Raw genomic sequence first — 24,350 nt, forward strand, 5'->3', positions numbered from 1 at the left:
TATAACCCTGAGTCCTACAGACTGAATGGAACTGGAGATCTAGAGTGTCCCCTAAATAGCTCCCGATTCCCTGTAAAGTAAACTACTTTTGACCAGAGCCTTATGGGGGATTACAATGCCATTTGGGATGCAAAGATAACTACATATTGACCACGACTCGTCTCCAATAATAAAACATACGAAAAGATGAACCAAAGACTCAGGAAAAGTTTTGCTCCAAACTGATGATTTATCTTTAAAACATCTTTGATGTAAAGTCCCCTGTTTGGGGGACCGCCTTGGTTCTGGTACCTGTTCCAATTGACATTTTTTTATAAATCGATCTCTGGACACTGTAGATCGAAATGGCATGCACTGGGCAGTTGCCCTGATTCTCACAGTCACAGGAGTCAGTCTTTTCTGCCTGTATGAAGCAGGGTGTAAAATCTGACACCACTTGAAGCTGGAATGTCCCTCCTACCTTTTCATTCGTTCTTCCATCTGTCCATCAAATCCTGGCTGAATCTAGTCACAGTCACGAAAATAGCATATGCCTGGAATCCTTACATCATAACGCACATTCAGAGACTGATTTATAACACCTAATTCAGGAATCCAAGATAGAGGAAGGCAAGCTAAAGCTCTGTGAGACATTCACAGCAATGGGGCCAGACATTTTGATCAAAAGAGACCTATAGAAAATATGCACATTTTCTCTAACACTAAATATACAAATACAGTGCTGTGAAAAAGTACTTTTCCCCTTTCTAATTGTCTCTACTTTTGCATATTTTTGATACTGAATGTTATCAAATCTTCAATCAAAATCTAATATTAGATAAAGGGAACCTGAGTGAACAAATTACACACTTATTTAATTTATGTCATAAACAAAGTTGCCCTCTTACACTCAATAACTGGTTGTGCCACCTTTAGCTGCAATGACTCCAACCAAACACTTCCTGCAGTTCTTGATCAGTCTCTCACGTCAATGTGGAGCAATTTTGGCCCTCTCTTCCATGAAGTACTGCTTTAACTCAGCGACATGTGGGTTTTCAAGCATGAACTGCTCGTTTCAAGTCCTGCCACAACATCTCAATTGGTATTAGGTCTGGACATTGACTAGGTCATATAATTCTGTCCATAGAAAATTCTTCCAGGAGTCTTGATGATCATTTAGTTGCTTCAAGGTGCTTTTGGGCAAACTTGATGGGTCCCATTATGTCTGGCGAGAATCAAACACTGCATTCCACAGTAAGAACCCCATACCAACATTCAAGCATGGTGGTGGTAGTGTGAGGTTTTGTGGATGCTTTGCTACATCAGGACCTGGGCTACTTTGCTTAATAGAAGGAACCATGAATTCTGGGAGCTGAAGCTGAAGCGCAGCTGGGTCATGCAGCAAGACAATAATCCAAAACGCACAATCAAGTCTGCATGAAAATGGTTAAAAAGCAACAAATTTGAAGCTTTGTAATGGCCTAGTCAAAGTCCAGGCATAATCCCACTTGAGATGTTGTGGCAGGACTTAAAACAAGCAGTTCATAATTGAAAACCCTCAATTGTCGCTGAGTTAACTTTTTATGGCTGCAGGGGCAGTATTGAGTAGCCTGGATGAAAAGGTGCCCATTGTAAACGGCCAGCTCCTCAGTCTCAGTTGCAAATATATGCATATTATTATTAGTATTGGATAGAAAACACTCTGAAGTTTCTAAAACTGTTTGAATTATGTCTGTGAGTATAACATAACTCATATTGCAGGCAAAAACCTTAGAAACTTCCTGTTTGGATTTTTTTCTGGGGGTGGCAGATTTTCAACCTAGCTCTCATTGAAATTACAGCGAGATATGGATGAGTTTTCACTTCCTACGCCTTCCACTAGATGTCACCAGTCAATAGAACTTTATCTGATGACTCTAATGTGAAAAGGGGTCGAACGAGACAGGAAATAGTCACCACTGCGACGAGTTGACCATGCTTTCACTATGCGTGTTCACAAGGGATGGACCTGCGTTCCACCGCTCATTTGAAGTCATTCTAATTCTCCGGTTGGAACGTTATTCAAGATGTATGTAAACAGAATTCTAAAGATTGATTCAGTACATCGTTTGACATGTTTCTACTGACTGTTACGGAACTTTTGGACATTTCGTCACGTTATAGTCGACGCGCTTTGTGACTTTGGAATTGTTTACCAAACGTGCGAACCAAAGTAGCTAATTGGACATAAATAACGTACATTATTGAACAAATCAAGCATTTATTGTGGACCTGGGATTCCTAGGACTGCATTCTAATGAAGTTCATCAAAGGTAAGGAAACATTTATCATGTATATTCTGGTTTCTGTTGACTACAACATGGAGGGAAATGTTTCTATTGTTCTGAGCGCCGTCTCAGATTATTGCATGGGTTTCTTTTTCTGTAAAGTTTTTTTGAAATGTGACACAGCTGTTGCATTAAGGAGAGGTATATCTATAATTCCATGTGTATAACTTGTATTATCATCTACATTTATGATGAGTATTTCTGTTGAATGATGTGGCTATGCAAAATCACTGGATGTTTTTGGAAATAGTGAATAGATGCTCCAATGTAAACTCAGATTTTCTGATATAAATATGAACTTTAACAAACAAAACATCCATGTATTGTGTAACATGAAGTGTCATCTGATAAAGATTATCAAAGGTTAGTAATTCATTTTTATCTCTATATGTGATTTTTTTCTCTCTCTCTTTGGCTGGTAAAATTGGATGTGTATTTTAGTGAGTTGTTGGTGAGCTAACATAATCGTTTGTGGTGCTTTTCCCGTAAATCCTATTTGAAATCGGACACTGTGGTGGGATTAACAACAAGACTACCTTGAAAAGGATATAAAATACATGTATGTTTGAGGAATTTGAATTTTGAGATTTCTGTTCTTTTGAATATGGCGCCCTGTACTATCACTGGTTGTTGTTATATCACTCCCGGTAATGGGATCTCAGCCTTAAGAAGTTTTAAAGCAGTTCTGCATGGAAGAGTGGGCCAAAATTCCTCCACGGTGACGGGAGAGACTGATCAACAACTACAGGAAGCATTTGGTTAGAGTCATTGCAGCTAAATGTGGCAGACCCATTTAATGAGTCTAATGGGGCAATTACTTTTTCACACTGAGTAATTGGGTGTTGCATAACTTTATATAACTTTATATTGTTTCTGTTATTTGTAAATTCATGTTCCCTTTATCTAATATTAGGTTTTGTTTGAAGATCTGATAACATTCAGTATGAAAAATATACAAATTAGAGAAAATCCAAAAGGTGGGAAATACTTGTTCACTACACTGTATGTATTTTACAGTTATAAGGAAAGTGAAATATTTTATAGTTAGTCATTTTATAAATTGATAATAGTATATTTAGAAAAAATATAAGTAAATTCAAGCCTTATTCACACAGTTTTGTTTAATAGGAAATTAAAATATTAAAATATGAAATATTTGTACTGTGTACTTAAAAGTGACTACACCTTAGCAATTTATAACAAGTTTTTTTCCAGAAAGGTGAGATTTGAACCTTTCTTGGAGTATGCATCATTACTAGTTATGGCCCTCTCATTATATATAATTATATATCATTTTTGGGGGGGATTACTCAGATTACATGTTTTATTAAATTTAGTTAAGTATAACCCATAACAGTCTAAACCCTGTCTACCAAGGATCATTTAGCTATTTGATTTTGAATTTTAAGACCCCTTGAACTATCCCCAAAAATATTTTATGAAAAAAATATGTTTGACGTTACTGCTATTAGCCTATACAAATGCGTTGAATTACAGATTCCCTGCATGGAAGAACAGATAGCCCCAGAAAACTTTGTTCTGAAGTTTCTTACCTATATCTGAGATATATAAGAAAGAGCAGGAAACTTTTTTTAAATGATTCTATTTGTCTTTTTTAAAATTTAAATTTAACCATTTATTTTTGGCACTGAACAGACTCCATATACTGTACAGTCTACTTCCATTCATTTTTTAAACTAGTACCGGGGTACCTTCAGATACGTTTTGTGAGGCCTGTGGGCATCCATTCATAACCCATATACATTTTGTTACATTACAGCGTTATTCTAAAATCGATTAAATTGCTTTTTTGACCCCTTATCAATCTACAAACAATAACCGATAATGACAAAGCAAAAACAGGTTTTTAGACATTTTTTCCAATGTATAAAACAATAAAAACTGAAATATCACATTTACATAAGTATTCAGACCGTTTACTCTGTACTTTGTTGAAGCACCTTTGGCAGCAATTACAGCCTAGAGTCTTTTTGGGTATGACGCTACAAGCTTGGCACACCTGTATTTGGGGAGTTTCTCCCATTCTTTTCTGTAAATCCTCTCAAACTCTGTCAGGTTGGATAGGGAGTGTCGCTGCACAGCTATTTTCAGGGATGTTCAAGTCCAGGCTCTGGCTGGGCCACTCAAGGACATTTAGAGACTTGTCCCCGAAGCCACTTCTGTGTTGTCTTGGCTTTGTGCTTAGGGTCATTATAATGTTGGAAGGTGAACCTTCGCCCCAGTCTAAGGTCCTAAGCAGCTTTTCATCAAGGATCTCTCTGTACTTTGCTCTGTTCATTGTTCCCTCAATCCCGACTAGTCTCCCAGTCCCTGCCGCTGAAAAACATCCCCACATCAAGCATGATGCTGCCACCACCATGCTTCACTGTAGGGATGGTGCCAGGTTTCCTCCAGACGTGACGCTTGGGATTCAGGCCAAAGAGTTTAATCTTGGTTTCATCAGACCAGATAATATTGTATCTGAGAGTCCTTTAGGTGCCTTTTGACAAACTCCAAGCAGGCTGTCGTAGCCTCGTAGCCTGGTTCCTCTCTAAGTTTCTTCCTAGGTTTAGGCCTTTCTAAGGAGTTTTTCCTAGCCACCGTGCTTCTATACCTGCATTGCTTTCTGTTTGGGGTTTTAGGCTGTGTTTCTGTACAGCATTTTGAGATATCAGCTGATGTAAGAAGGGCTATATAAATACATTTGATTATTTCATATTTGACATTGTGGCTTATGTCACATTTGACATTGGTGGTTATGTCACACAGTTATGCCACATTTATGAACCCTTTATAGATTTGTGACACAATTATATACTGTCTATGAAGGCTTTATGAAGCCTTTATAAGATGTGCATTATTTAAAGGGACTAAAAAAATGACACAATACATTATTTACCATTCATTTCTATTGGATACAAAATAATCTGAAACACAACCAAAACATACTGCAAATGCATCCATCAACTTTGTAGTCACAAGCTTGGTGTAGTCATTGCGTGCTAGGAATATAGGACCAAACACTAAACTTTTGACTACTTTTTAAAAGTAGAATCTTTAGAAGTGTCAATAATTTTGACACCTACCTTTTTGACAAAAAAGTATTACTTGTTTAACAAAATATATTTCTCTGAGCAATTGAGCTGTCCTCAGGAAAGTTGCCTTAGGCAGTTACTCTTCTCTAGTTAAAAAATATATTTTGCCACTGGACTTACATAAAGCTACAAAGTTAGAATGACTACGTATGAAGATGACTCCTTACTCTATATGTCAGCATCCAAAGCCAGTGAGCTCACTGAAATTCTAAAAAAGGAGCTACATTCAGTATCAGAATTGGTGATTAGTAATAAACTGGTCTTAAATACATGTAAAACTAAAAGCATTGTATTTGGTTCAAAACATTCTCTGACCTAAACATCAACTGGAGTTGTGTATATAAAGGGTGTGACCACTAAGCAAGTTGAGGAAGCTAAACTCCTAGGTATAACATTGAAATGGTCCATTCATATTGGTCATGGTCATATTGACAAAGTTATTGTGAAGATGGGGAGTGGTGTGCCTGTTAAAAAATATATATTCTTCATGTTTGACACAAAAATCAACTTTGCTTGTTGTCCAGTAATTTGGTCAAGAGTAGCAAAGAAAGACTCAAAGCTCAAAACAGCTCAAAACAGAGCAGCATGCCTTGCACTTCACTGCACATACAGACCTAACATCAGCTACATAAATGCCAGTCTTTCCTGGTTGAGGAAGTGATGACAAGAGATTAACTGCTTCACTTCTAGCTTTAATGAGAAGTATTACTGTGATGACAATTCCAGATTGTCTGCATAATCAAATAGCATTCAGATCGGACACCAATCGATACGCCACAAAACATGCCACCAGGGGTGGTCCAAAACGAATTGATGGCAACGCACAGTATTATATGATCGTCTCTTCCATCTCCAATTACTCAGACAAACAGCAAAATTACAGTGGATTGGAGAGGACTGTAAGGGGACATATGCACAGACACACATACTTGTTTTAGGTATATTGTTTGTGTTATTGTTCTTCTTATTATTATTAGTTGTATTGTTCGTATTCTTTTTGTGTAACTGCCCTTGTCTTTTGAATTTTTGTTACTTGTCATGTTTTGTGTTATTTTTGTGGACACCTGGAAGAATAGCTGCTGCTTTTGCAAAAGCTCATGGGGATCCAAATAAACAAATAATAAACAACATTTTATTAAAACATTTTTTTTATCTTTCTTTAGCCTACAATACAGCTCAATATTTTAAACAGTTATTATTGCTAATCTTTATCAAGGGTGTCAATAATTTCGACCCCACTGTGGAAAAACACTATATAAGGAATAGGGTGCCATTTGGTACAAAGGGTCTCATCACTGCCAGACCTGTGACAGGGTAATTCCAGACTCCTGAGTCACTCTCTTCTGTCAAGATCAGAATCAGTACGCTTTGACAAAGCTAGCACGCAAGACAAGTTACTTTCCTGCAGAAACCTGTATAGAAAGCTGTTAAAATGCTGAGCCAAGTGTCATACTGATTCATACAATCAAAGTGTTGGACATTACAATGACTTTGTAAAGATAAGCCTCTTTTGAAACCAGTGGAGGCTGGTGGGAGGAGCTATAGGAGGACAGGCTCATTGTAATGCCTGGAATGGAATTAATATAACGTAGTCAAAAATGTGGTTTCTATATGTTTGATACCATTCCAATAATTACATTACAGCCATTACAATGAGCCCATCCTCCTATAGCTCCTCCCACAAGCCTTCTCTGTACGAAACCTTGACATGGATCAGATTAGCAATCTCCATTCAAGCGAATTGCAAAATTAGCCATCCCCGAGTTTCAGATACTCTTTTCTTTTCATTTTCCTTTCTCAGATGCAGGTGGCTGCCCAATTTAATTTAGCCCTAGGTGTTCAAAGAAGCAGCAGCAGACAGTGGTGATCCATTGATTATAAGAGTTTGGGCCAGATTGGATGAAAGTTAAATTATTTCAATTCCTCTTAGCTTTGGCCGAGAGCACAAAGTCACTTATATTTATTTGCGACCGGATAAGGGTTATTGGTTATGTTACACTATTAAATATAATATCATCCTTAATCAGGGCCACAGGGATAAAAATACGGGACATGGCACCCTATTTGCTATATAGTGTACAACGTTTGACCAGGGCCCACAGTGATGCACAGTGCAGGGAATAGGGAGCCATATACAATTGGACCCAGATGAATGAGAAAACCTCATATTGTAAGAATATCGTCGAAATGGGCAGACCAAGGCACAGCGTGATTTGGGTTCATCATAATTTATTTAAATGTGAACCAGCAACAAAACAATCAAGAAAAACGTACAGCCTTGTAGGGCTCAGAAGCAACAATACAACAGCAAGAACCCACAATCAACAGGTGGGAAAAGGCTACCTAAATTTGATCCCCAATCAGAGACAACGATAGACAGCTGCCTCTGATTGGGAACCAAACCAGGCCAACATAGAAATACAAAACTAGACTACACATAGAAATAATAAACTAGAACACCTCCCAGTCACGCCCTGACCTACTCCACCATAGGAAATGCCATTGCAGGCTCTGCGTGTCTTTAAGCACCACACTTTGTCACTCCATCCTTGCTGTGTGTGTGTGTGTGTGTGTGTGTGTGTGTGTGTGTGTGTGTGTGTGTGTGTGTGTGTGTGTGTGTGTGTGTGTGTGTGTGTGTGTGAGAGAGAGAGACAGCTTTTCTTTGACATCTGTTGGTAGAAATGACTGACTTTACAGTTCATGCGGGTTGTCTAATCACACATATGAAGTTTTGAAAAGATCTGACCTTTTTAACCCTTTGAATCAGCACCTATGACACCATTTTAAGGCACTTCCGGTTTACACAGGAAGCTGAAAGTGAACACGTATCCTCCTTGGGGTAGGCGATTATAGAATTTTGAGTTTTAAGTCTTTACGTTAAGAACTGACTTATTTACGGAGGGTTTAGTGAGTGTGTGTTATTTCAGAAAATCACAGAGCTCCGAAGCACACTTTAAAAAGATTCGTATGAACACGCTGCAACTGGATCTGTAACTGTTTAAAAAAAATAATATATATATTTTTGAACATCACCAATTTGACATTGTACGATTTCTCTTAAATGACGATAGATAAATGTCTGGTTCTTTTTTTATTGACACCGTAGGTTCCTTTACTTTGAAGTGAAGCAGAAAAATTATTGCTCTATTTTCATTTTGGACCTTTAATCCCAGATAAATGGCCAAAACTCTAAAACCGTTGAGGTCTAGACACCATCTTGTCCGGGGCCAACTGCCCATCATGCCAAACCTATGCTCACCAAGTTTCGTCTTCAAAGTCTTTTCCGTTTAGGAGATAAGGCCACATCGTGATTCGTGATGTTTTGTACATTTGCAATATGATTCCATTCGCCCTCTTGTGGGATTTACCGGGACAGTGGAAAAATGACCAACATTTTTAGATTTTATAAAACGGAAACCGAATGTCCGAGAGAGTTCGTTTGATGACTTCCTGGTAGATCCGGCCCTGCCGCACGGCCTGACGCCGTCCGCAAATTTTACAAACGTTTTCGGACGTCTAGTAAGGGACCGTACATTTGCAATATGGACTTTCTCACTAACCATATGGCAAGTGTCAAAATGTTCCCTTAAGGTATGAAGGCTTTCTATGGTCAGGACATGACAGTATCTGAAGTGTAGAGGTGAAATTAGCTTCTGAAGTTCATCTCCAACAACTCCACCTCGTTAATTCATACGGACAAAGTCGACTGCCAATTAATCGAGAGAGGAAAAAAACACAGTAAATGAATCACTCACTCAAATTACTTGGGTACCCAATTTCCTCCACGTGTGTCCAAAGAGTGACTATTGAGGAATAACAAGACAAGAACATTTTTAAATAAAAATAATTATTCAAGAAACCAGGGTTGAGCAAGCCTTGAGAAATCCAACATTTCACCCTAAAGGTTAAGAAGGAAAAAAGGTGCAAACTCTGTAGTGATTCTACCCCAAGATGATTCTCTCATCTCCAATTAGAAGCTGTGCACCTTGCCAAGGATATGGCTCCACTTTACCGACAATGTACGCTATCCTAGAGACCTGCTGTTCATTGTCTATGCGGGGGGTGTCTTGGTACTAACCTACACAGCGCCATCTCTGTTAATTACACTGTAAAACATTTCCTGTTAAACTTACAGTAACATACGGGCAGCAATTGGCTACTGTAATCAATTTTTCAGTAATCCATTTCACGGTACAATATTGTTTACTGTAATCTAATTTACAACATATTACTGGAATTACCCATGCAGCGACATACTGTATTACCTAGTGTTCTTTACAAGTTAAATTATTTTAATTTACATTTAGTAATTACAATCAATGCATTCAAAACAGTTTGATAAAAAAAAAAACACAATCATAGCAAGAAAAGGTTTCCGTAACTGTTATTGAAGATTGTTGTTGTAGTTACAGTGGTCTTCAAAATAATTAGATTTACAACAAGATATCTTATGACATACAGTGCCAGTCAAAAGTTTGGACACACCTACTCATTCCAGGGTTTTCTTTATTTTTATTTTTTTACAATTTTCTACATTGTAGAATAAAAAACTATCAAAAAACACATATGGAATCATGTATTAATCTTAAAAGTGTTAAACAAATTAAAATATATTTTTTATTTGAGGTTCTTCAAAGTAGCCACCCTTTGCCTTGATGACAGCTTTGCGCATTCTTGGCATATCTTATATGCAGAAAGTAGATGTCGTATCCGACTTGTCAAAACTACAGTTTCTTAACATTGCTGAAGAGAAAAAAAAAATAATTGTTTAAAAAATTAAATAAAAATAACAGAAAAATGATGCGTGTATGTGTATTTGCCTAAATAAGATCTTGCGATACCAATTACCTTCAGAAGTCACATAATTAGTTAAATAAAGACCATTTGTGTGCAGTCTAAGTGTCACATGATCTCAGTATATACAGTTGAAGTCGGAAGTTTACATACACCTTAGCCAAATACATTTAAACTCGTTTTTCACTATTCCTGACATTTAATCCAAGTAAGAATTCCCTGTCTTTTGTCAGTTACGATCACCACTTTATTTTAAAAATGTGAAACGTCAGAATAATAGTAGAGGGAATGATTATTTCAGCTTTTATTTCTTTCATCACATTCCCAGTGGGTCTGAAGTTTACATACACTCAATTAGTATTCGGTAGCATTGCATTTAAATTGTTTAACTAGGGTCAAACATTTCAGGTAGCCTTCCACTATAAGCTGGGTGAATTTTGGCCCATTCCTCCTGACAGAGCCGGTGAAAATGAGTCAGGTTTGTAGGCCTCCTTGGTCGCACACGCCTTTTCAGTTCTGCCCACAAATGTTCTGTAAGATTGAGGTCAGGGCTTTGTGATGGCCACTCCAATACCTTGACTTTGTTGTCGTTAAGTCCTTTTTCCACAACTTTGGAAGTATGCTTGGGATCATTGTCCATTTGGAAGACCCTTTTGCGACCAAGCTTTAACTTCCTTACTGATGTCTTGAGATTTTGCTTCAATATATCCACATACTTTTCCTACCTCATGATTACATCTATTTTGTGAAGTGCACCAGTCCCTCCTGCAGCAAAGCACCCCCACAACATGATGCTGCCAACCCCCTGTTTCACGGTTGGGAGGGTGTTCTTTGGCTTGCTAGCCTCCCCCTTTTCCTTCAAACATAACGATGGTCATTATGGCCAAACAGTTCTATTTTTGTTTCATCAGACCAGAAGACATTTCTCCAAAAAGTACAATCTTTGTCCCCATGTGCAGTTGCAAACAGTAGTCTGGCTTTTTTATGGCATTTTTGGAGCAGTGGCATCTTCCTTGCTGAGCGACCTTTCAGGTTATGTCGATATAGGACTCGTTTTACTGTGGGTATAGATAGTTTTTTACCTGTTTCCTCCAGTGTATTCACAAGGTACTTTGCTGTTGTACTGGGATTGATTTGCACTATTCGCACTAAAGTACGTTCATCTCTAGGAGACAGAATGAGTCACCTTCCGGAGCGGTATGACGGCTGCATGGTCCCATGGTGTTTTTAAAAGCTAGCCAATGTTAGCTTGGGTGCTTGACTGCCCCTGTAAGGCCAGGACACTCAAATCAACCCTACTCCTCGGCCCGAACGTCCAGTGTGCGCTCCGAGAGCAAAACAGTCTGAATTTACACAGAGTGTTTTTCGTTTTTCATGGAATAGAAAGACCATAATACTAATCAAATGAATTAAGCAAGTATCAGTCATAAGTTTGGACACACCTACTCAGTCCAATATTTTTCTATATTTTTACTATTTTCTACATTGTAGAATAATAGTGAAGACGTCACAATTATGTAATCAATTAAGAAAGACATTTTGAATTACAAGGACAGCCTACTCCTTCCTCCCTGTTGGGGATTTGAACCCCGGTCTCCCATCAAGTCTGCACGACACAGCAATTCTTTAGCTAAATAGCCCAGTACTGTACTGCCGACCGTCTCTTTATACAGCACCATATTTTCCGTTCCATCTTAACAGAAATGAACAGGTTTTTCATTTTTGATGGAATACAATCACCATAATATTAATGTAATGAATTAAGCAAGTACCAGTCAAAAGTTTGGACACACCTACTCATTCCAGGATTGTTCTATATTTTTACTATTTTCTACATTGTAGAATAATAGTGAAAACATCACAACTATGAAATAACACATATGGAATCAGTTAAGAATGAAGTCTTATTTACAAGGACAGATTACTCCTTCCTCACCATCGGGGGATTGAACCCCAGTCTCCTGCGTGCCTGCAATATGGAATACTATCAAATGCTTCTCAAAGATGCCCTATGGTGGTCAAACTAGGAATAACTTGATTTTACAGAAAAAATGGCTGACAAGTAGATAACGTGCTACAGAATGCTGCAGCAGCCCGCATGGTGTGCCGCAGTATGACAAAACTTTTAAAGGAGGAGCCACTGTAGACGCACACTAACCTCTAGAATTTGGTTATTCTCCGCCTTCTTTTTATGAAGGCAATTATTTGCAAGTAAACAATTATTTAATCACTTGTCGATTTAACATTAAGACCAATCTTATCTTTCTTGATCAGCTTTTGAGCCAACTCATGAATATGAGATTGCCTCAAATGAAAAAGGTCTGTAGCTTGCACCATTGCGTAGGCTGCATGTTCGTTATATATCAGGGAATCTAATGTAATAAATAATCAAAACTTCCTACGGACCCATGGGTGCAACACGAAAGATACGAACATAATCTACATAAACTCACCTGAACTGGACCTTCAAAGTAATCAATAATACTCCAAATGATCCAGTTGCCATTTACTGTACTTCAAAAGTTTTCAATATAATCCACAAGTTCCTAATGATATATTGCTAGGGTTTTCCATCTACTGTAGTGGGCAGTAATGTTTGATATGTGTATCTTAGAAATACATCACAAGCGACTCGTAATAAGACTAAGCAATTACCCGATTATCTGACTCCATGAAGATAATTAGCAATATGCAAGAGCCTATGATTGAACCATGTGTAATCAAGTATTACGCATTTAGCTGACTAAGATCAAGGAATGGTTATGAGAAGTGAATATCAAAGCATATTCTGTATTATTTAATAACTTTGTAAAATGAATGATTTCACATACAAGGCATAATGCTGAGGTTTCAAGGCAATACTGCCATTAACAAAGCATTATTCTAGGTACATTTATTCTAAGGTTATCTTACAAGGCAAAGCATGGACAAAGAGATGCTTACGAGGCCAGAGGACTAGAAGCATAGGAAATGAGAACTGATCATACAACCTTCCTCCATGGTCTGGATACAGGATAAGAGAGAGAACAAAGGCAGTTAATGACATTCATAACATCTGATGGTGTAACCTTTGAACCAAAAACCAATCACCTTTGATACAAAGTTTACAGAATAACCTGACAACACAGACCAACCCTCCACTGGGCATTGCAGCATTTAAATGGTCATGTGGGGGATTAGACCAATGTAAATCAGACAGAATTCCTGAGAGGCACATAGGAGAGGTGTGCTCTTCATGGATGAATCCCAATTTTAACTGTACCGGGCAGTTTGGCATTGTGTGTTTGAGCAGTTTGTTGATGTCAATGTTGAAGCTAGGGGGTACTATTTTTATTTTTTGGAAAAATAACGTTCCCAAAGTAAACTGCCTATTTCTCAGGACCAGATGCTAGAATATGCACTCTCTAAAGTTTCCAGAACTGTAAAAATATTGTCTGTGATTATAACAGAACTGATATTGCAGGCGAAATCCTGAGGAAATCCAATCAGGAAGTGAGTCTTATTTTGAAACCCCTGTCTTTCTATGCATCCCTATTGCCCATTGAAAGGGATATCAACCAGGTTCCTTTTTTTGTGGCTTCCCTAAGGTGTCTACAGCCTTTAGACGTAGTTTCAGGCCTTTATTTTGAAGAATGAGCGTAAACGTCCACATTGCGTAAGTGGTCTGTTGTTGGCTCTCAGTGTGATTTTTGCGCAACACAGAGAGGTAGCCATTTTTCCTCCCAGTCCTAGTGAAAAGCCAACTGTCCCGGTTGATATATTATCTAATAGATATTTGAAAAACACCTTGAGGATTGATTATAAAAATGTTTGCCATGTTTCTGTCGATATTATGGATATAATTTGGATTTTTTGTCTGTGTTGTCGTGACCGCTATTTCCGGTGGATTCCAGGGCATAACGTGTCAAACTAATGGAGGTATTTGGATATAAAAAATATCTTAATGGAACAAAAGGAACATTTGCTGTGTAACTGGGAGTCTCGTGCGTGAAAACATCCGAAGCTCATCAAAGGTAAACGATTAATTTGATTGCTTTTCTGATTTTCGTGACCAAGCTTCCTGATGCTAAGTGTACATAATGCTATGCTGGGCTATCGATAAGCTTACACAAACGCTTGTATTGCTTTCGCTGTAAAGCATAATTTCAAAATCTGAGACGACAGGGTGATTAACAAAAGGCTAAGCTGTGTTTCGCCTTATTTCACTTGTGATTTCATGAATATGAATATTTTCTAGTAATATTTTTATATCTATGCTATTCAGCGTTGCTGATGACAAATATACCGGATCCGGGATGGGTAGTTCTAAGAAGAGAGTGCCCCATAGTGGCAGTGTGTTTATGGTATGGGCATGAGCTATGGACAATGAACATAATTGCATTTTATCTATGGTAATTTGAATGCACAGAGACTCTGTGACAAGATCCTGAGATCCATTGTCGTGCCATTTATCTGCCACCGTAACCTCATGTTTCAGTATGACATTGCCAGCACCATGTCACAAGGATCTGAAATATCTTCCAAGGTCTGCATACTCACCATTACCCATTGAGCATGTTTGAGATGTTCTGGATCAATGTGTACAATAGCGTATTCCAGTTCTCACCAATATCCAGCAACAACGAACAGTCATTGAAGAAGTGTGTAACAATATTCCACAGGCCACAACATTCCACAGGCGTTCTTGGGCACAGGGATTATGGTGGTCTGCTTGAAACATGTACAGTCATAGCCAAAAACATTGGCACCTAACTCACAATTTTCCCTAAAAATAACTTGAAATTGACCAAAGTATTTGGTCTCCACTATTCTTTATTCCACTATTAATATTACAGAACCTTTGTTTTTGATTCAGAACTTAAAATATCCATTTCATTTTTTATTGATACCCTAATGAATTAATAGTTAGTAGCTCAATGTCCTACTGGAAGACCCATGACCTTCGACGGAGACCCATGTTTCTGACACTGGGTCCGACATTGCAGTCCAAATGTCTTGTTATTCTCCTGATTTCATGATGCCATGCACACGATGGCAGCAAAGCAACTCCAAAATGCCACTTAACCTCCTCCATGTTGGACTGTAGGGAACGTTTTATTTTCATTGAAAGCTTAATTTTGTTTTACCAAAAAGCTCAAATTTGCTCTCATCTGTCCACAGGTCATTCTCCCAGAAGGATTTTGGCATGTTCAGGTGTGTTCTGGCAAATTGCAGTCAGGCTTTCTCATGTCGCACTCTCAGAAATGGGGTCCTCCTGGGTCTCCTATCATATAAGTATGAGTTGGAGACCGACGGTGCAAGTTGAAACTGTCGTACCTTGTGTCTGAAGGTCAGCTTGAATCTGTACGGCAGTTGATTGAGGTGCTTTCTCCACCATTCAAAGAATCCTTCACTGCAATCTTCCATTATGTTCTCTCTTGCAGTCACATCCAGGGATGTTGGCTACAGTGGCATGGGCCTTAAACCTTGTGATAACATTACGAACGGTGGAAACAGGAACATCAAGCACTCTTTTCTTTCTTTTCTCCATGCTCATTGGGGTACACGCAGTGACACAAAACATGAGAAGGAGTCCTTTTCTCTATTCCAAATGGTTACATTTGTGATTTTTATATTGCAGGCACCTGCAACCCACTGCAGGTGAGTTCAATTCCAAAGTAAAGGAGAATCACCTGCTTGAAATCTAACTTCTAGAAGGTGCCAATAATATTGTATGGGCCATTTTAGGATTTCTTTGTGGAATAAGTTAACATTTAGTAAATTATTCAGATGTTTTAATTTCAACAGTTTTCTGTAAGAAATGGTGCATTATTTGAAAAAAAAGTGCAAGGATGCAAATATGTTTGGCCATGACTGTAGGTATTACAGACTCTGTCAGGAAGAGGTTGAAAATGTCAGTGGAGACACTTGCCAGTTGGTTTGCTCATGCTCCGAGTACACGTCCTCGTAAACCGTCTGGTTTCTGTCTGTTCACTGAGTTCTCATTGGCAAATTATATTTCTTAGGAACCTGTTTTCAGTTCCTACCGCTTCCACTGGACGTCACCAGTCATCATATTTGTGAATTGAGTCTGACTCGAGTCCAAGTCATGTGACTCGAGTCCACACCTCTGTGATTACATGACCCATCAAGTTAGCCAGGTGTGTCTTGGGAGGGGGGGTTATTATAAGTTGAAGGAACTATGTTAGCTCTGAAATGGCTGGGCATTCCTGAGAAGAGAATTGAGGATCATAGATTTAGTCAACAGTTCTCAATTGACACAAGACCAGATTTACACAAAAAAAGTTTGCTGGTTATAGACACTTCAAATGTAATGACATAACACAACAGATTAGATTAACTGGAATTACATTCTCACTCATGGCTGCACTAAAAGAACTGTGAGCAAACCAGGCACCAAAATATTTGAATGAGCCGCCACCCCTACATTTTAATTATCACCAAAAATAATAGAAACCTTTTCAGAATTGCAAAGAACCTTAACGGAGCTTAAAGGGTTCTTTGAGTCATTATGGTTTGACATAGAACCATCACCCTACCACAAAAACATTTTGGAACCCTCTTTTCTAAGTGTGTAGGACTGTAGGGTGTGTTTGGAAAAACAAAGTCCTTCTGATAATTACTGTCATTGTCGTGTTTGTTAGCGCTGTGGTGATTATCTCCACTGAGTAGACGCTTTTGATTCATTATTTCTCCAAAACATTAGATTAATTCTCTGTGTTGGCAAGCTGCTTTGTAATTATTTTTAGGGTCAACCACAATCAGCCCACAGCTCTTGTGCTCCCAGATAAGATGAGTTACATATAATTAAAACAGGGACAATAGTCATGAAAATTACTTTCTTAAAAAATTATAAACGTATAATATCTGAAAATGTACCTAGATTCTTGCCTGTATACATGGAGGAATGCTTCAAGGCAGACTGGAACCATTTTGTTTGTTGCTTCAGCTTGTTTGACCAACGTTGTGTCAAGTCACTTCCGTTAGTTCACACTAACCTTGGCGTGTGCAGAAAGTAGCCTATCACAACTTTTTCCAACTTATCTGTCGAAAGCTCCTGCTAAATTCAATGTTGTTGAGTAAAGTAGCAAAACTTTTGTAGTTCCCGATGGCTAGCATTATATATTTCACAACTGTTAAAAAGTACTATCAACACATATGGAGCAGCTCAGGTTATAGATCAAAGCACGCTACATGGCAGACAAATCCAAACTCACCTCCCGGCATGTCCCAGCCCATCCACTTGAAAGCCCAGGACCCGGAGGTCAGTGATAGTACCACCCTGTGGCCTTTTTCTCTCCAGGAACAGGTCTAGATCTTTGGTCCTTCCTCCGTGCCTCTTCTGGTGTGGTGATGAATGGTTCATGGTTTTAGTCTAGTTCTGTGAGAGTGATAGGTGGAGTGGGAGAAAGGGGAGAGAGGTGGAAAGGGAGAAATGGGTGGTGGAGGGTATGCCCGTTGGCCTGGGCTGGTGCTGGAGGAGAAGCGGCAAAATTGGACGCTGGAGGACAGAGGGAACAAACAGGCTCCAGATCCTCCTGGCCTCGGAACGCTCATCAACAGTTGATACGTCCATTCAGTGTGAGTGAATCCATGGGAGTAGTTCTTTATACGTACAGTACTTTGAGCCATCTAAGGATGGATTTCCTCATGGGTAGGTAACCATGAACAGCCATCTGAGTAAAGTCCTTCGGTTCAGAGTGTGTTGTTGGGGTCATGATGATTGATGATGAGATATTGGAGGGGTCCAGGTCTGATAATTTAGTTGTGGATTTGGATGAGGGCCTCCAGTGGGTCATTTGTGTTGTTGGGTGGTTCTTGGCTGTTCACAGGTCTTGGCATACCTCCCACTGACTGTCTGGTGGCCCCCTGTACTGATTGGTGATGGAATGGGGGATGCCGGGAGGGGTGAAAGCGGTTTGGAGGGTCCGGGGGGTCTGAATTGCGGATTTAGGGGCAGGGATGTCTAAGGGGGATGGATCAAGGTCGCTGAGGAGCAGAGGGTAGGAGGCAGGGGCATTAAGGGGTATGGTAGAGGGGTCAAGGGCAGTTTGTGATGAGATTGGGGGATCAGGCACAGTAAGGGGCAGGGAGGAGCGATCATAACAATAAAAACATGCAGTGGAACTGGTTTCAATGTCCAGAGTTAAGTTTGAGGGCCTAATTGGATTGCTCTCAAGAACCTAATTTGGTGTGAGCTTGCACCTTCACTTTTTACAGTGCCAAGAGTGTACAAAGCTGTCATCAAGGCAAAGGGTGGTATTTTGAAAAATATCAAATTTAAAATATATTATGATTTGTTAAACACTTTTTTGCTTCCTACATTATTCCATATGTGTTATTTCATTGTTTAGATGTCTTCACTATTATTATACTATGTAGAAAATAGTAAAATAAAGAAAACCCCTTGAATGAGTAGGTGTGTTCAAACTTTGACTGGTACTGTACATTAATGAAACCGAAAACTTACCTTGAGTTGGAAGAGTTGAAGTGTTGGATAACCTTAGCCAGCTAGCTAACATAAATAGCATTACTCTATGTATGAGACAGGTTGTTGAGCAGTCTAAATGAGCTGGATTAGCTAGCTAAGTAAGTGAAAGGTAAACTAAGAATGAAAATAAATACAAAGAAATATAGCTAACTCTGTCTCTTGCTCTGCAGCTTCTCCTTGATTTTTGAATAAATTAATTTGTTCAAAACTGCTCAACTATTGTCTTTCTCTCTCTTTGAGTCAACTACTCGCCACAATTAATGCACTGCTGTGCTTTCTAGCTAGCTGTAGCTTACGCTTTTCGTACTAAATTCATTTTATGATCCTTTGATAGGATGGACCAGATGTTACCTCATACCGTAAGGGCTCTGATAGGTTGGAGGTTGTCCTCCGGAATTCATCATAATTACTGAATAAGTATATGGAAGGGGTGAGTACCAAGAGCCTCCCAGGTTTTGTATTGAAGTCAATGTTCCCAGAGGAGGACAGATAATAGCTGTTCTCCGGCTTCACCATGGTGCTACCCTAGAGGGTGCTGTTGAGGATACTGTAGACCATTGCAAAACACTGTGTTTAAATCAGTTATTTGGTGACGTGAATATAATTAGTGAAGTTAATTTGATAGCTTTTTTAATGTTTCACTATTTGGTCAATTTTTCTGAAATTCACTGAGTAGGATAGTCCTGCCCTACATAGTGCACTACATTGTGCAGGCTCTGGGCGATGTTCAAAAGTTGTGAACTACATAGGGAATAGGTGGCCATTTGGGACACAGCTCTGGTGTTACCCATTGATCAAATGTGATATTAATAGGTGCTATGGTATCTTATTCAGTGTTGTTATTATCATCAATATGGTAGCAGTTCGTCATTCTTAAATTATTAGTCTTCTTTTGTATTCCTCTTCGGCACCGCTAGAGGTACAGTGGGTATCATATGTATTCACCTCCCTTGATTTCTCCACATTATATTGTGTTACAAAATGGGGTTAGAATTGATTTAATTGTAATGTTTTTGTCAATGATTGACACAAATTTCTTTGTAATGTCAAAGTGGAGGAAAAATGTACATTTTTTTTAGATTATACACTAATATACCTTGATTACAAGTATTCACCGCCCTGAATCAATACATTTGGCAGCGATTAAAGCTATTACTTAGTGATGTGTTGTGTTGGATTTGCCCCAAAGATAAGGATTTGCATTTAGGCCAAAAAGTATTCCTTTACTGTTTTTTTTTTTTTTTTTTGCAGAATTACTTTAGTGTCTTGTTGCATACAGGATACATGTTTTGGAATATTTTTATTCTTATTTATTCACTCTGTAATTTAGGTCATTATTGCAGAGTCACTACAATGCTGTTGATCCATCCTCAGGTTTCTCCCATTACAGCCATTGAACTTTATAACTGTTTTAAATTCACCAATTGCCTCATGTTAATATCCCTGAGCAGTTTCCTTCCTGTCCAGCAGCTCAGTAAAGTTCAGAAGGACACCTGTATCTGACCATAAAATAGTTATTAAATGTCTTATTTGCTATTGTTACCCATCTACCCATCACTGTCCTTCTTTATGATGCTTTTGAAAAGCTCCCTGGTCTTTGTAGTTATTCAAAAATCGAGTCAACACCTATTATTTCACGAGTCCATGTAACTTATGTGATTTGTTAAGCCACCTTTTATCCTGGACTAATTCAGACTTGCCTAATCAAATGACAATTATGTTATACTTTGCTAATGAATAAAAAAAACATTTGTAGAATTTTCTTTTCACTTTGACATTATGGAGTATTTTGTGTAGATCAATGTAAAAAAAAGAAAATCACAATTAAATCTATTTCAATCCCACTTTGTAACGCAACAAAAAAATCCAAGGGGTGTGAATACTTATGATACTGTATCCACTGTATATACAAAGTGATCATCAGAAGCCTAATCTTGATTGACAAAAACACAAATGTCTCATCACATCCATAATAATAAATAACTTCAAAGACAGCACTGACATTGTATTGTGCAATATATTGAAGTGTGTACATCTAGGGTAGGCTATGTTGAAATTGCCAATTGTGTCATCACAAAATGAAATGAGGTGTATGGAAGGCAATGCAACAGAGATTGAGAGGAAAGGGAGAGAAGAGGAGAGGAACGATGATTGGAGGACAGGAAAAGATAGGAGAGATGAGTGAAAGAGTGGCAAGAATGGGAAAGGAGGTGAGATGAGAAAAGATTTGAGGGAAGAGTTCAGTGTCAGTGATTCACAGCTGCATCTCACCCATGAAAAACCTGCACCAGAACCTCCTCTGCCTCCTCCTCCCAGTCCTCCTTCTCCACCCCCTCTTCCCGTTCCTCCTCCTCCTCTTCTTCCTCAACTCTGTGAAATCTAAACACGGCTGCCTTGTAACCTTTGGGTTACTAGTACAGAGAACAGACTTAAAAGCACATACAATGCAATGGAGCAAAAAGATGAAGAAAGCAAAAGTTGAAGTTTGGTTTCTTTCCTTTAGGGTCTATAAAAACAACATTGAGCTATAAAAAAACAAAGAATATTGTGTTTGCCTCATTAAAAACCCAGCACTCTCAGAGGGGTGAATATGAACAAACAGACAATGAGAATAATAGGGGACCCTGCAACCCTTAACATATCCAAATGAGTAGGCTACATGCAGATTCACCCATTTGTTATTTAAATACTCTCCATCCAAGCTAAATAAAAACCAACCAGCAATCAGGTTTAGAAAAAAAAAACAGGGATGCATCCCAATTGGCACCCTATTCCATATATAATGTTGCAGTTTTACAGATCATTTCCTGTTATTCTACACATTTTGCAATGGTGCCGTGAGGTCACCTAGGCAGACAGGTCCTGTACATTTTGTAAAAAATGTATATTTTTTGTTCATTTTTAATTGAATCTTTTCATTGTATTTTTGGTTTTGAATAGCTAAATGAGTATAGATTCAGGCTTGGTTACATTATTTTGATATCATGACACAAGACGATCCAGATGCAGACACAGGAGGCAGATGGTTGGAGTCTTACAATATTTATTAATCCAATAGGGTAAGACAAGAGAATGGTCGTGGACAGGCGAAAGGGTCAAAACCAGTTCAGAGTCCAAAAGTTACTGAAGGGCAGGCAGAATCAAGGTCAGGGCAGGCAGGAAGATCAGGCAGGCGGGAAAGTAGTCAAGAGTCGGGCAAGGGTCAAAACCGGGAAGACTATCAAAAAGAGAATAGCAAAAGGCGAACTGGAAAACACACTGGTTGACTTGACTAACATGCAAGATGAACTGGCACAGAGAGACAGGAAACACAGGGATAAATACACTGGGGAAAATAAGCAACACCTGGAGGGGTGGAGACAATCACAAGAACAGGTGAAACAGATCAGGGCGTGACATTTGATTGTAAATCAGTTCTTTCAACATAGCTAGCTAACAATCCCAGAGCTAGCTAGTGTTTCTTTTTTTCAACGGATGGAAATACCTACACCTACTATTAACTGGATACACCTACTCATTAATGGGTTTTTCTTTATTTTTACTATTTTCTACATTGTAGAATAATAGTGAAGACATCAAAACTATGAAATAACATGTGTAATAATTTAGTAACCAATAGAGTTTCAAATGAGATTATTCAAAGTAGCCACCCTTTGCCTTGATGAAAGCTTTGCACACTCTTGGAATTCTCTCAATCATCTTCATGAGGTAGTCACCTAGAATGCATTTCAATTAACAGGTCTGCCTTGGTAAAATGCGTCTTAATGCATCTGAGCCAATAAGTTGTGTCGTGACAGGGTAGGAGTGGTATACAGAAGATAGCCCTATTTGGTAAATTACTAAATACATATTATGGCAAGAACAGCTCAAATAATCAAAGAGAAACGACAGTCCATCATTACTTTAAAACATGAAAGTCAGTCAATCCGGAAAATGTCAAGAACTTTTAAAGTTTATTCAAGTGCAGTCACAAAAACCATCAAGCGCTATAATGAAACTGGCTCTCATGAGGACCGCCACAGGAAACTGCAGAGCATACAATCATTAGAGTTACCAGCCTCAGAAATTGCACCCCAAAAATATGCTTCAGAGAGTTCAAGTAACAGACACATCTCAACTTCAACTGTGCAGATAACTACTAAAGGACCAATAATAAGAAGAGACTTGCTTGGGCCAAGAAAACAAGCAATGAACATTAGACCGGTGGAAATCTGTCCTTTAGTTTGATGAGTCCATATTGGAGATTTTTGGATCCAACTGCCGTGTCTTTGTGAGATGCAGAGTAGGTGAACAGATGATCTCCCCATGTGTAGTTCCTACAGTGAAGCATGGAGGAGGAGATGTGATGGTGCTTTGCTATTGACATGATTTATTTAGAATTCAAGGGACACTTAACCAGCATGGCTACCACAGCATTCTGCAGTGATACGCCATCCCATCTGGTTTGCGCTTAGGGGGACTGTCACATATACTCCCTCTCTGGTCTCTAGGTCACCAGACTGCTGATTATTACGCACACATGTCACCATCATCACATGCACCAGCGCTTATTGACACTCACCTGGACTCCATCACCTCCTTGATTACCTGCCCTATATATGTCACTCCTTTTGGTTCCTTCCCCAGGCGTTATTGTTTCTGTATCTGTTTCATGTGGTGCGCTATTCGTGTTTCTTGTTTTGTTCATGGTCGTTTATTTATTAAATGTATTCACTCCCTAAACTTGCTTCCAATCTCTCAGCGTGCATCATTACAGGGACTATCATTTGTTTTTTTCAACAGGACAATGTCCCAACACACCTCCAGGCTGTGTAAGAGCTGTTTCACCAAGATGTAGATTGATGGAGTGCTGTATCAGATGACCTGGTCCAAAATCACCCGATCTCAACCCAATTTGGATGAGTTGGACTGCAGAGTGAAGGAAAAGCAGCCAACAAGTGCTCAACATATGTGGGAACTCCTTCAAGACTGTTGGAAAAGCATTCCAGGTGAAGCTGGTTGAGAGAATACCAAGAGTGTGCAAGGCTGTCATCAAGGCAAAGGGTGGCTACTTTGATGAATCTCAAATAGATTTGGATTTATTTGACACTTTTTTGGTTACTACATGTTTCCATGTGTGTTATTTTCGTCATCAATCTACACACAATGCCCCATGTAACAGGTTTCATTATGCTGTGGTCCCCTAGTATAAGAAACAAGACTACAGCATACGCCACCTACCCTCAGTGCAGAGGAAAGACTTGTTATTCTGTGATTATCCTTTCTACACCTAATAATACCAGATGAAATGACCACAGAGTATTTACACAATAACGTATTCTCTGTGGAAATCATATTTTAATCATCTTCCCTCTTTTTGCGGTAAGGAAGGCAGTTGTGTTTAATTCTGCTTCCTTTGCCTCTGTACGCTGTTTCCCTGATTCTTTTTTAAACAAATGTGTGCCAGCCTCTCTCTATGGTGCTCTCACCAGACAACAGGGTCCAGACAATCTTTTAATGCTCCTCATCATGTCACACACAGAAGAGGGAAAGAGGGAGCTTCCCGAGAGGCGCAGCAGTCTAAGGCACTGCATTGCAGTGCTAGAAGCATCACTACAGACCTAAGTTCAATCCCAGGCTGTGTTGCAGCCTGTTGTTATGACGAACCTCACAGGGTGGTGAAGG

At 38.9% G+C, this 24,350-nt stretch overlaps 1 long non-coding RNA gene across 1 annotated transcript in view; it reads left to right on the forward strand.

The window, feature by feature from the left end:
* LOC149979544 (uncharacterized) overlaps positions 1 to 23,555 on the forward strand; it is a 1,100,972-nt gene extending 1,077,417 nt beyond the window's left edge. The window contains exon 3 of the long non-coding RNA XR_016484293.1: positions 23,469 to 23,555. This is a non-coding gene — a long non-coding RNA (uncharacterized LOC149979544). The remainder of the gene's footprint in view (positions 1 to 23,468) is intronic.
* The last annotated feature ends 795 nt before the right edge of the window (positions 23,556 to 24,350 follow it).

This window comes from Oncorhynchus mykiss, chromosome 11 (assembly GCF_057628025.1).
Source record: "Oncorhynchus mykiss isolate SJ-2025 chromosome 11, ASM5762802v1, whole genome shotgun sequence".
NCBI lineage: Eukaryota > Metazoa > Chordata > Actinopteri > Salmoniformes > Salmonidae > Oncorhynchus > Oncorhynchus mykiss.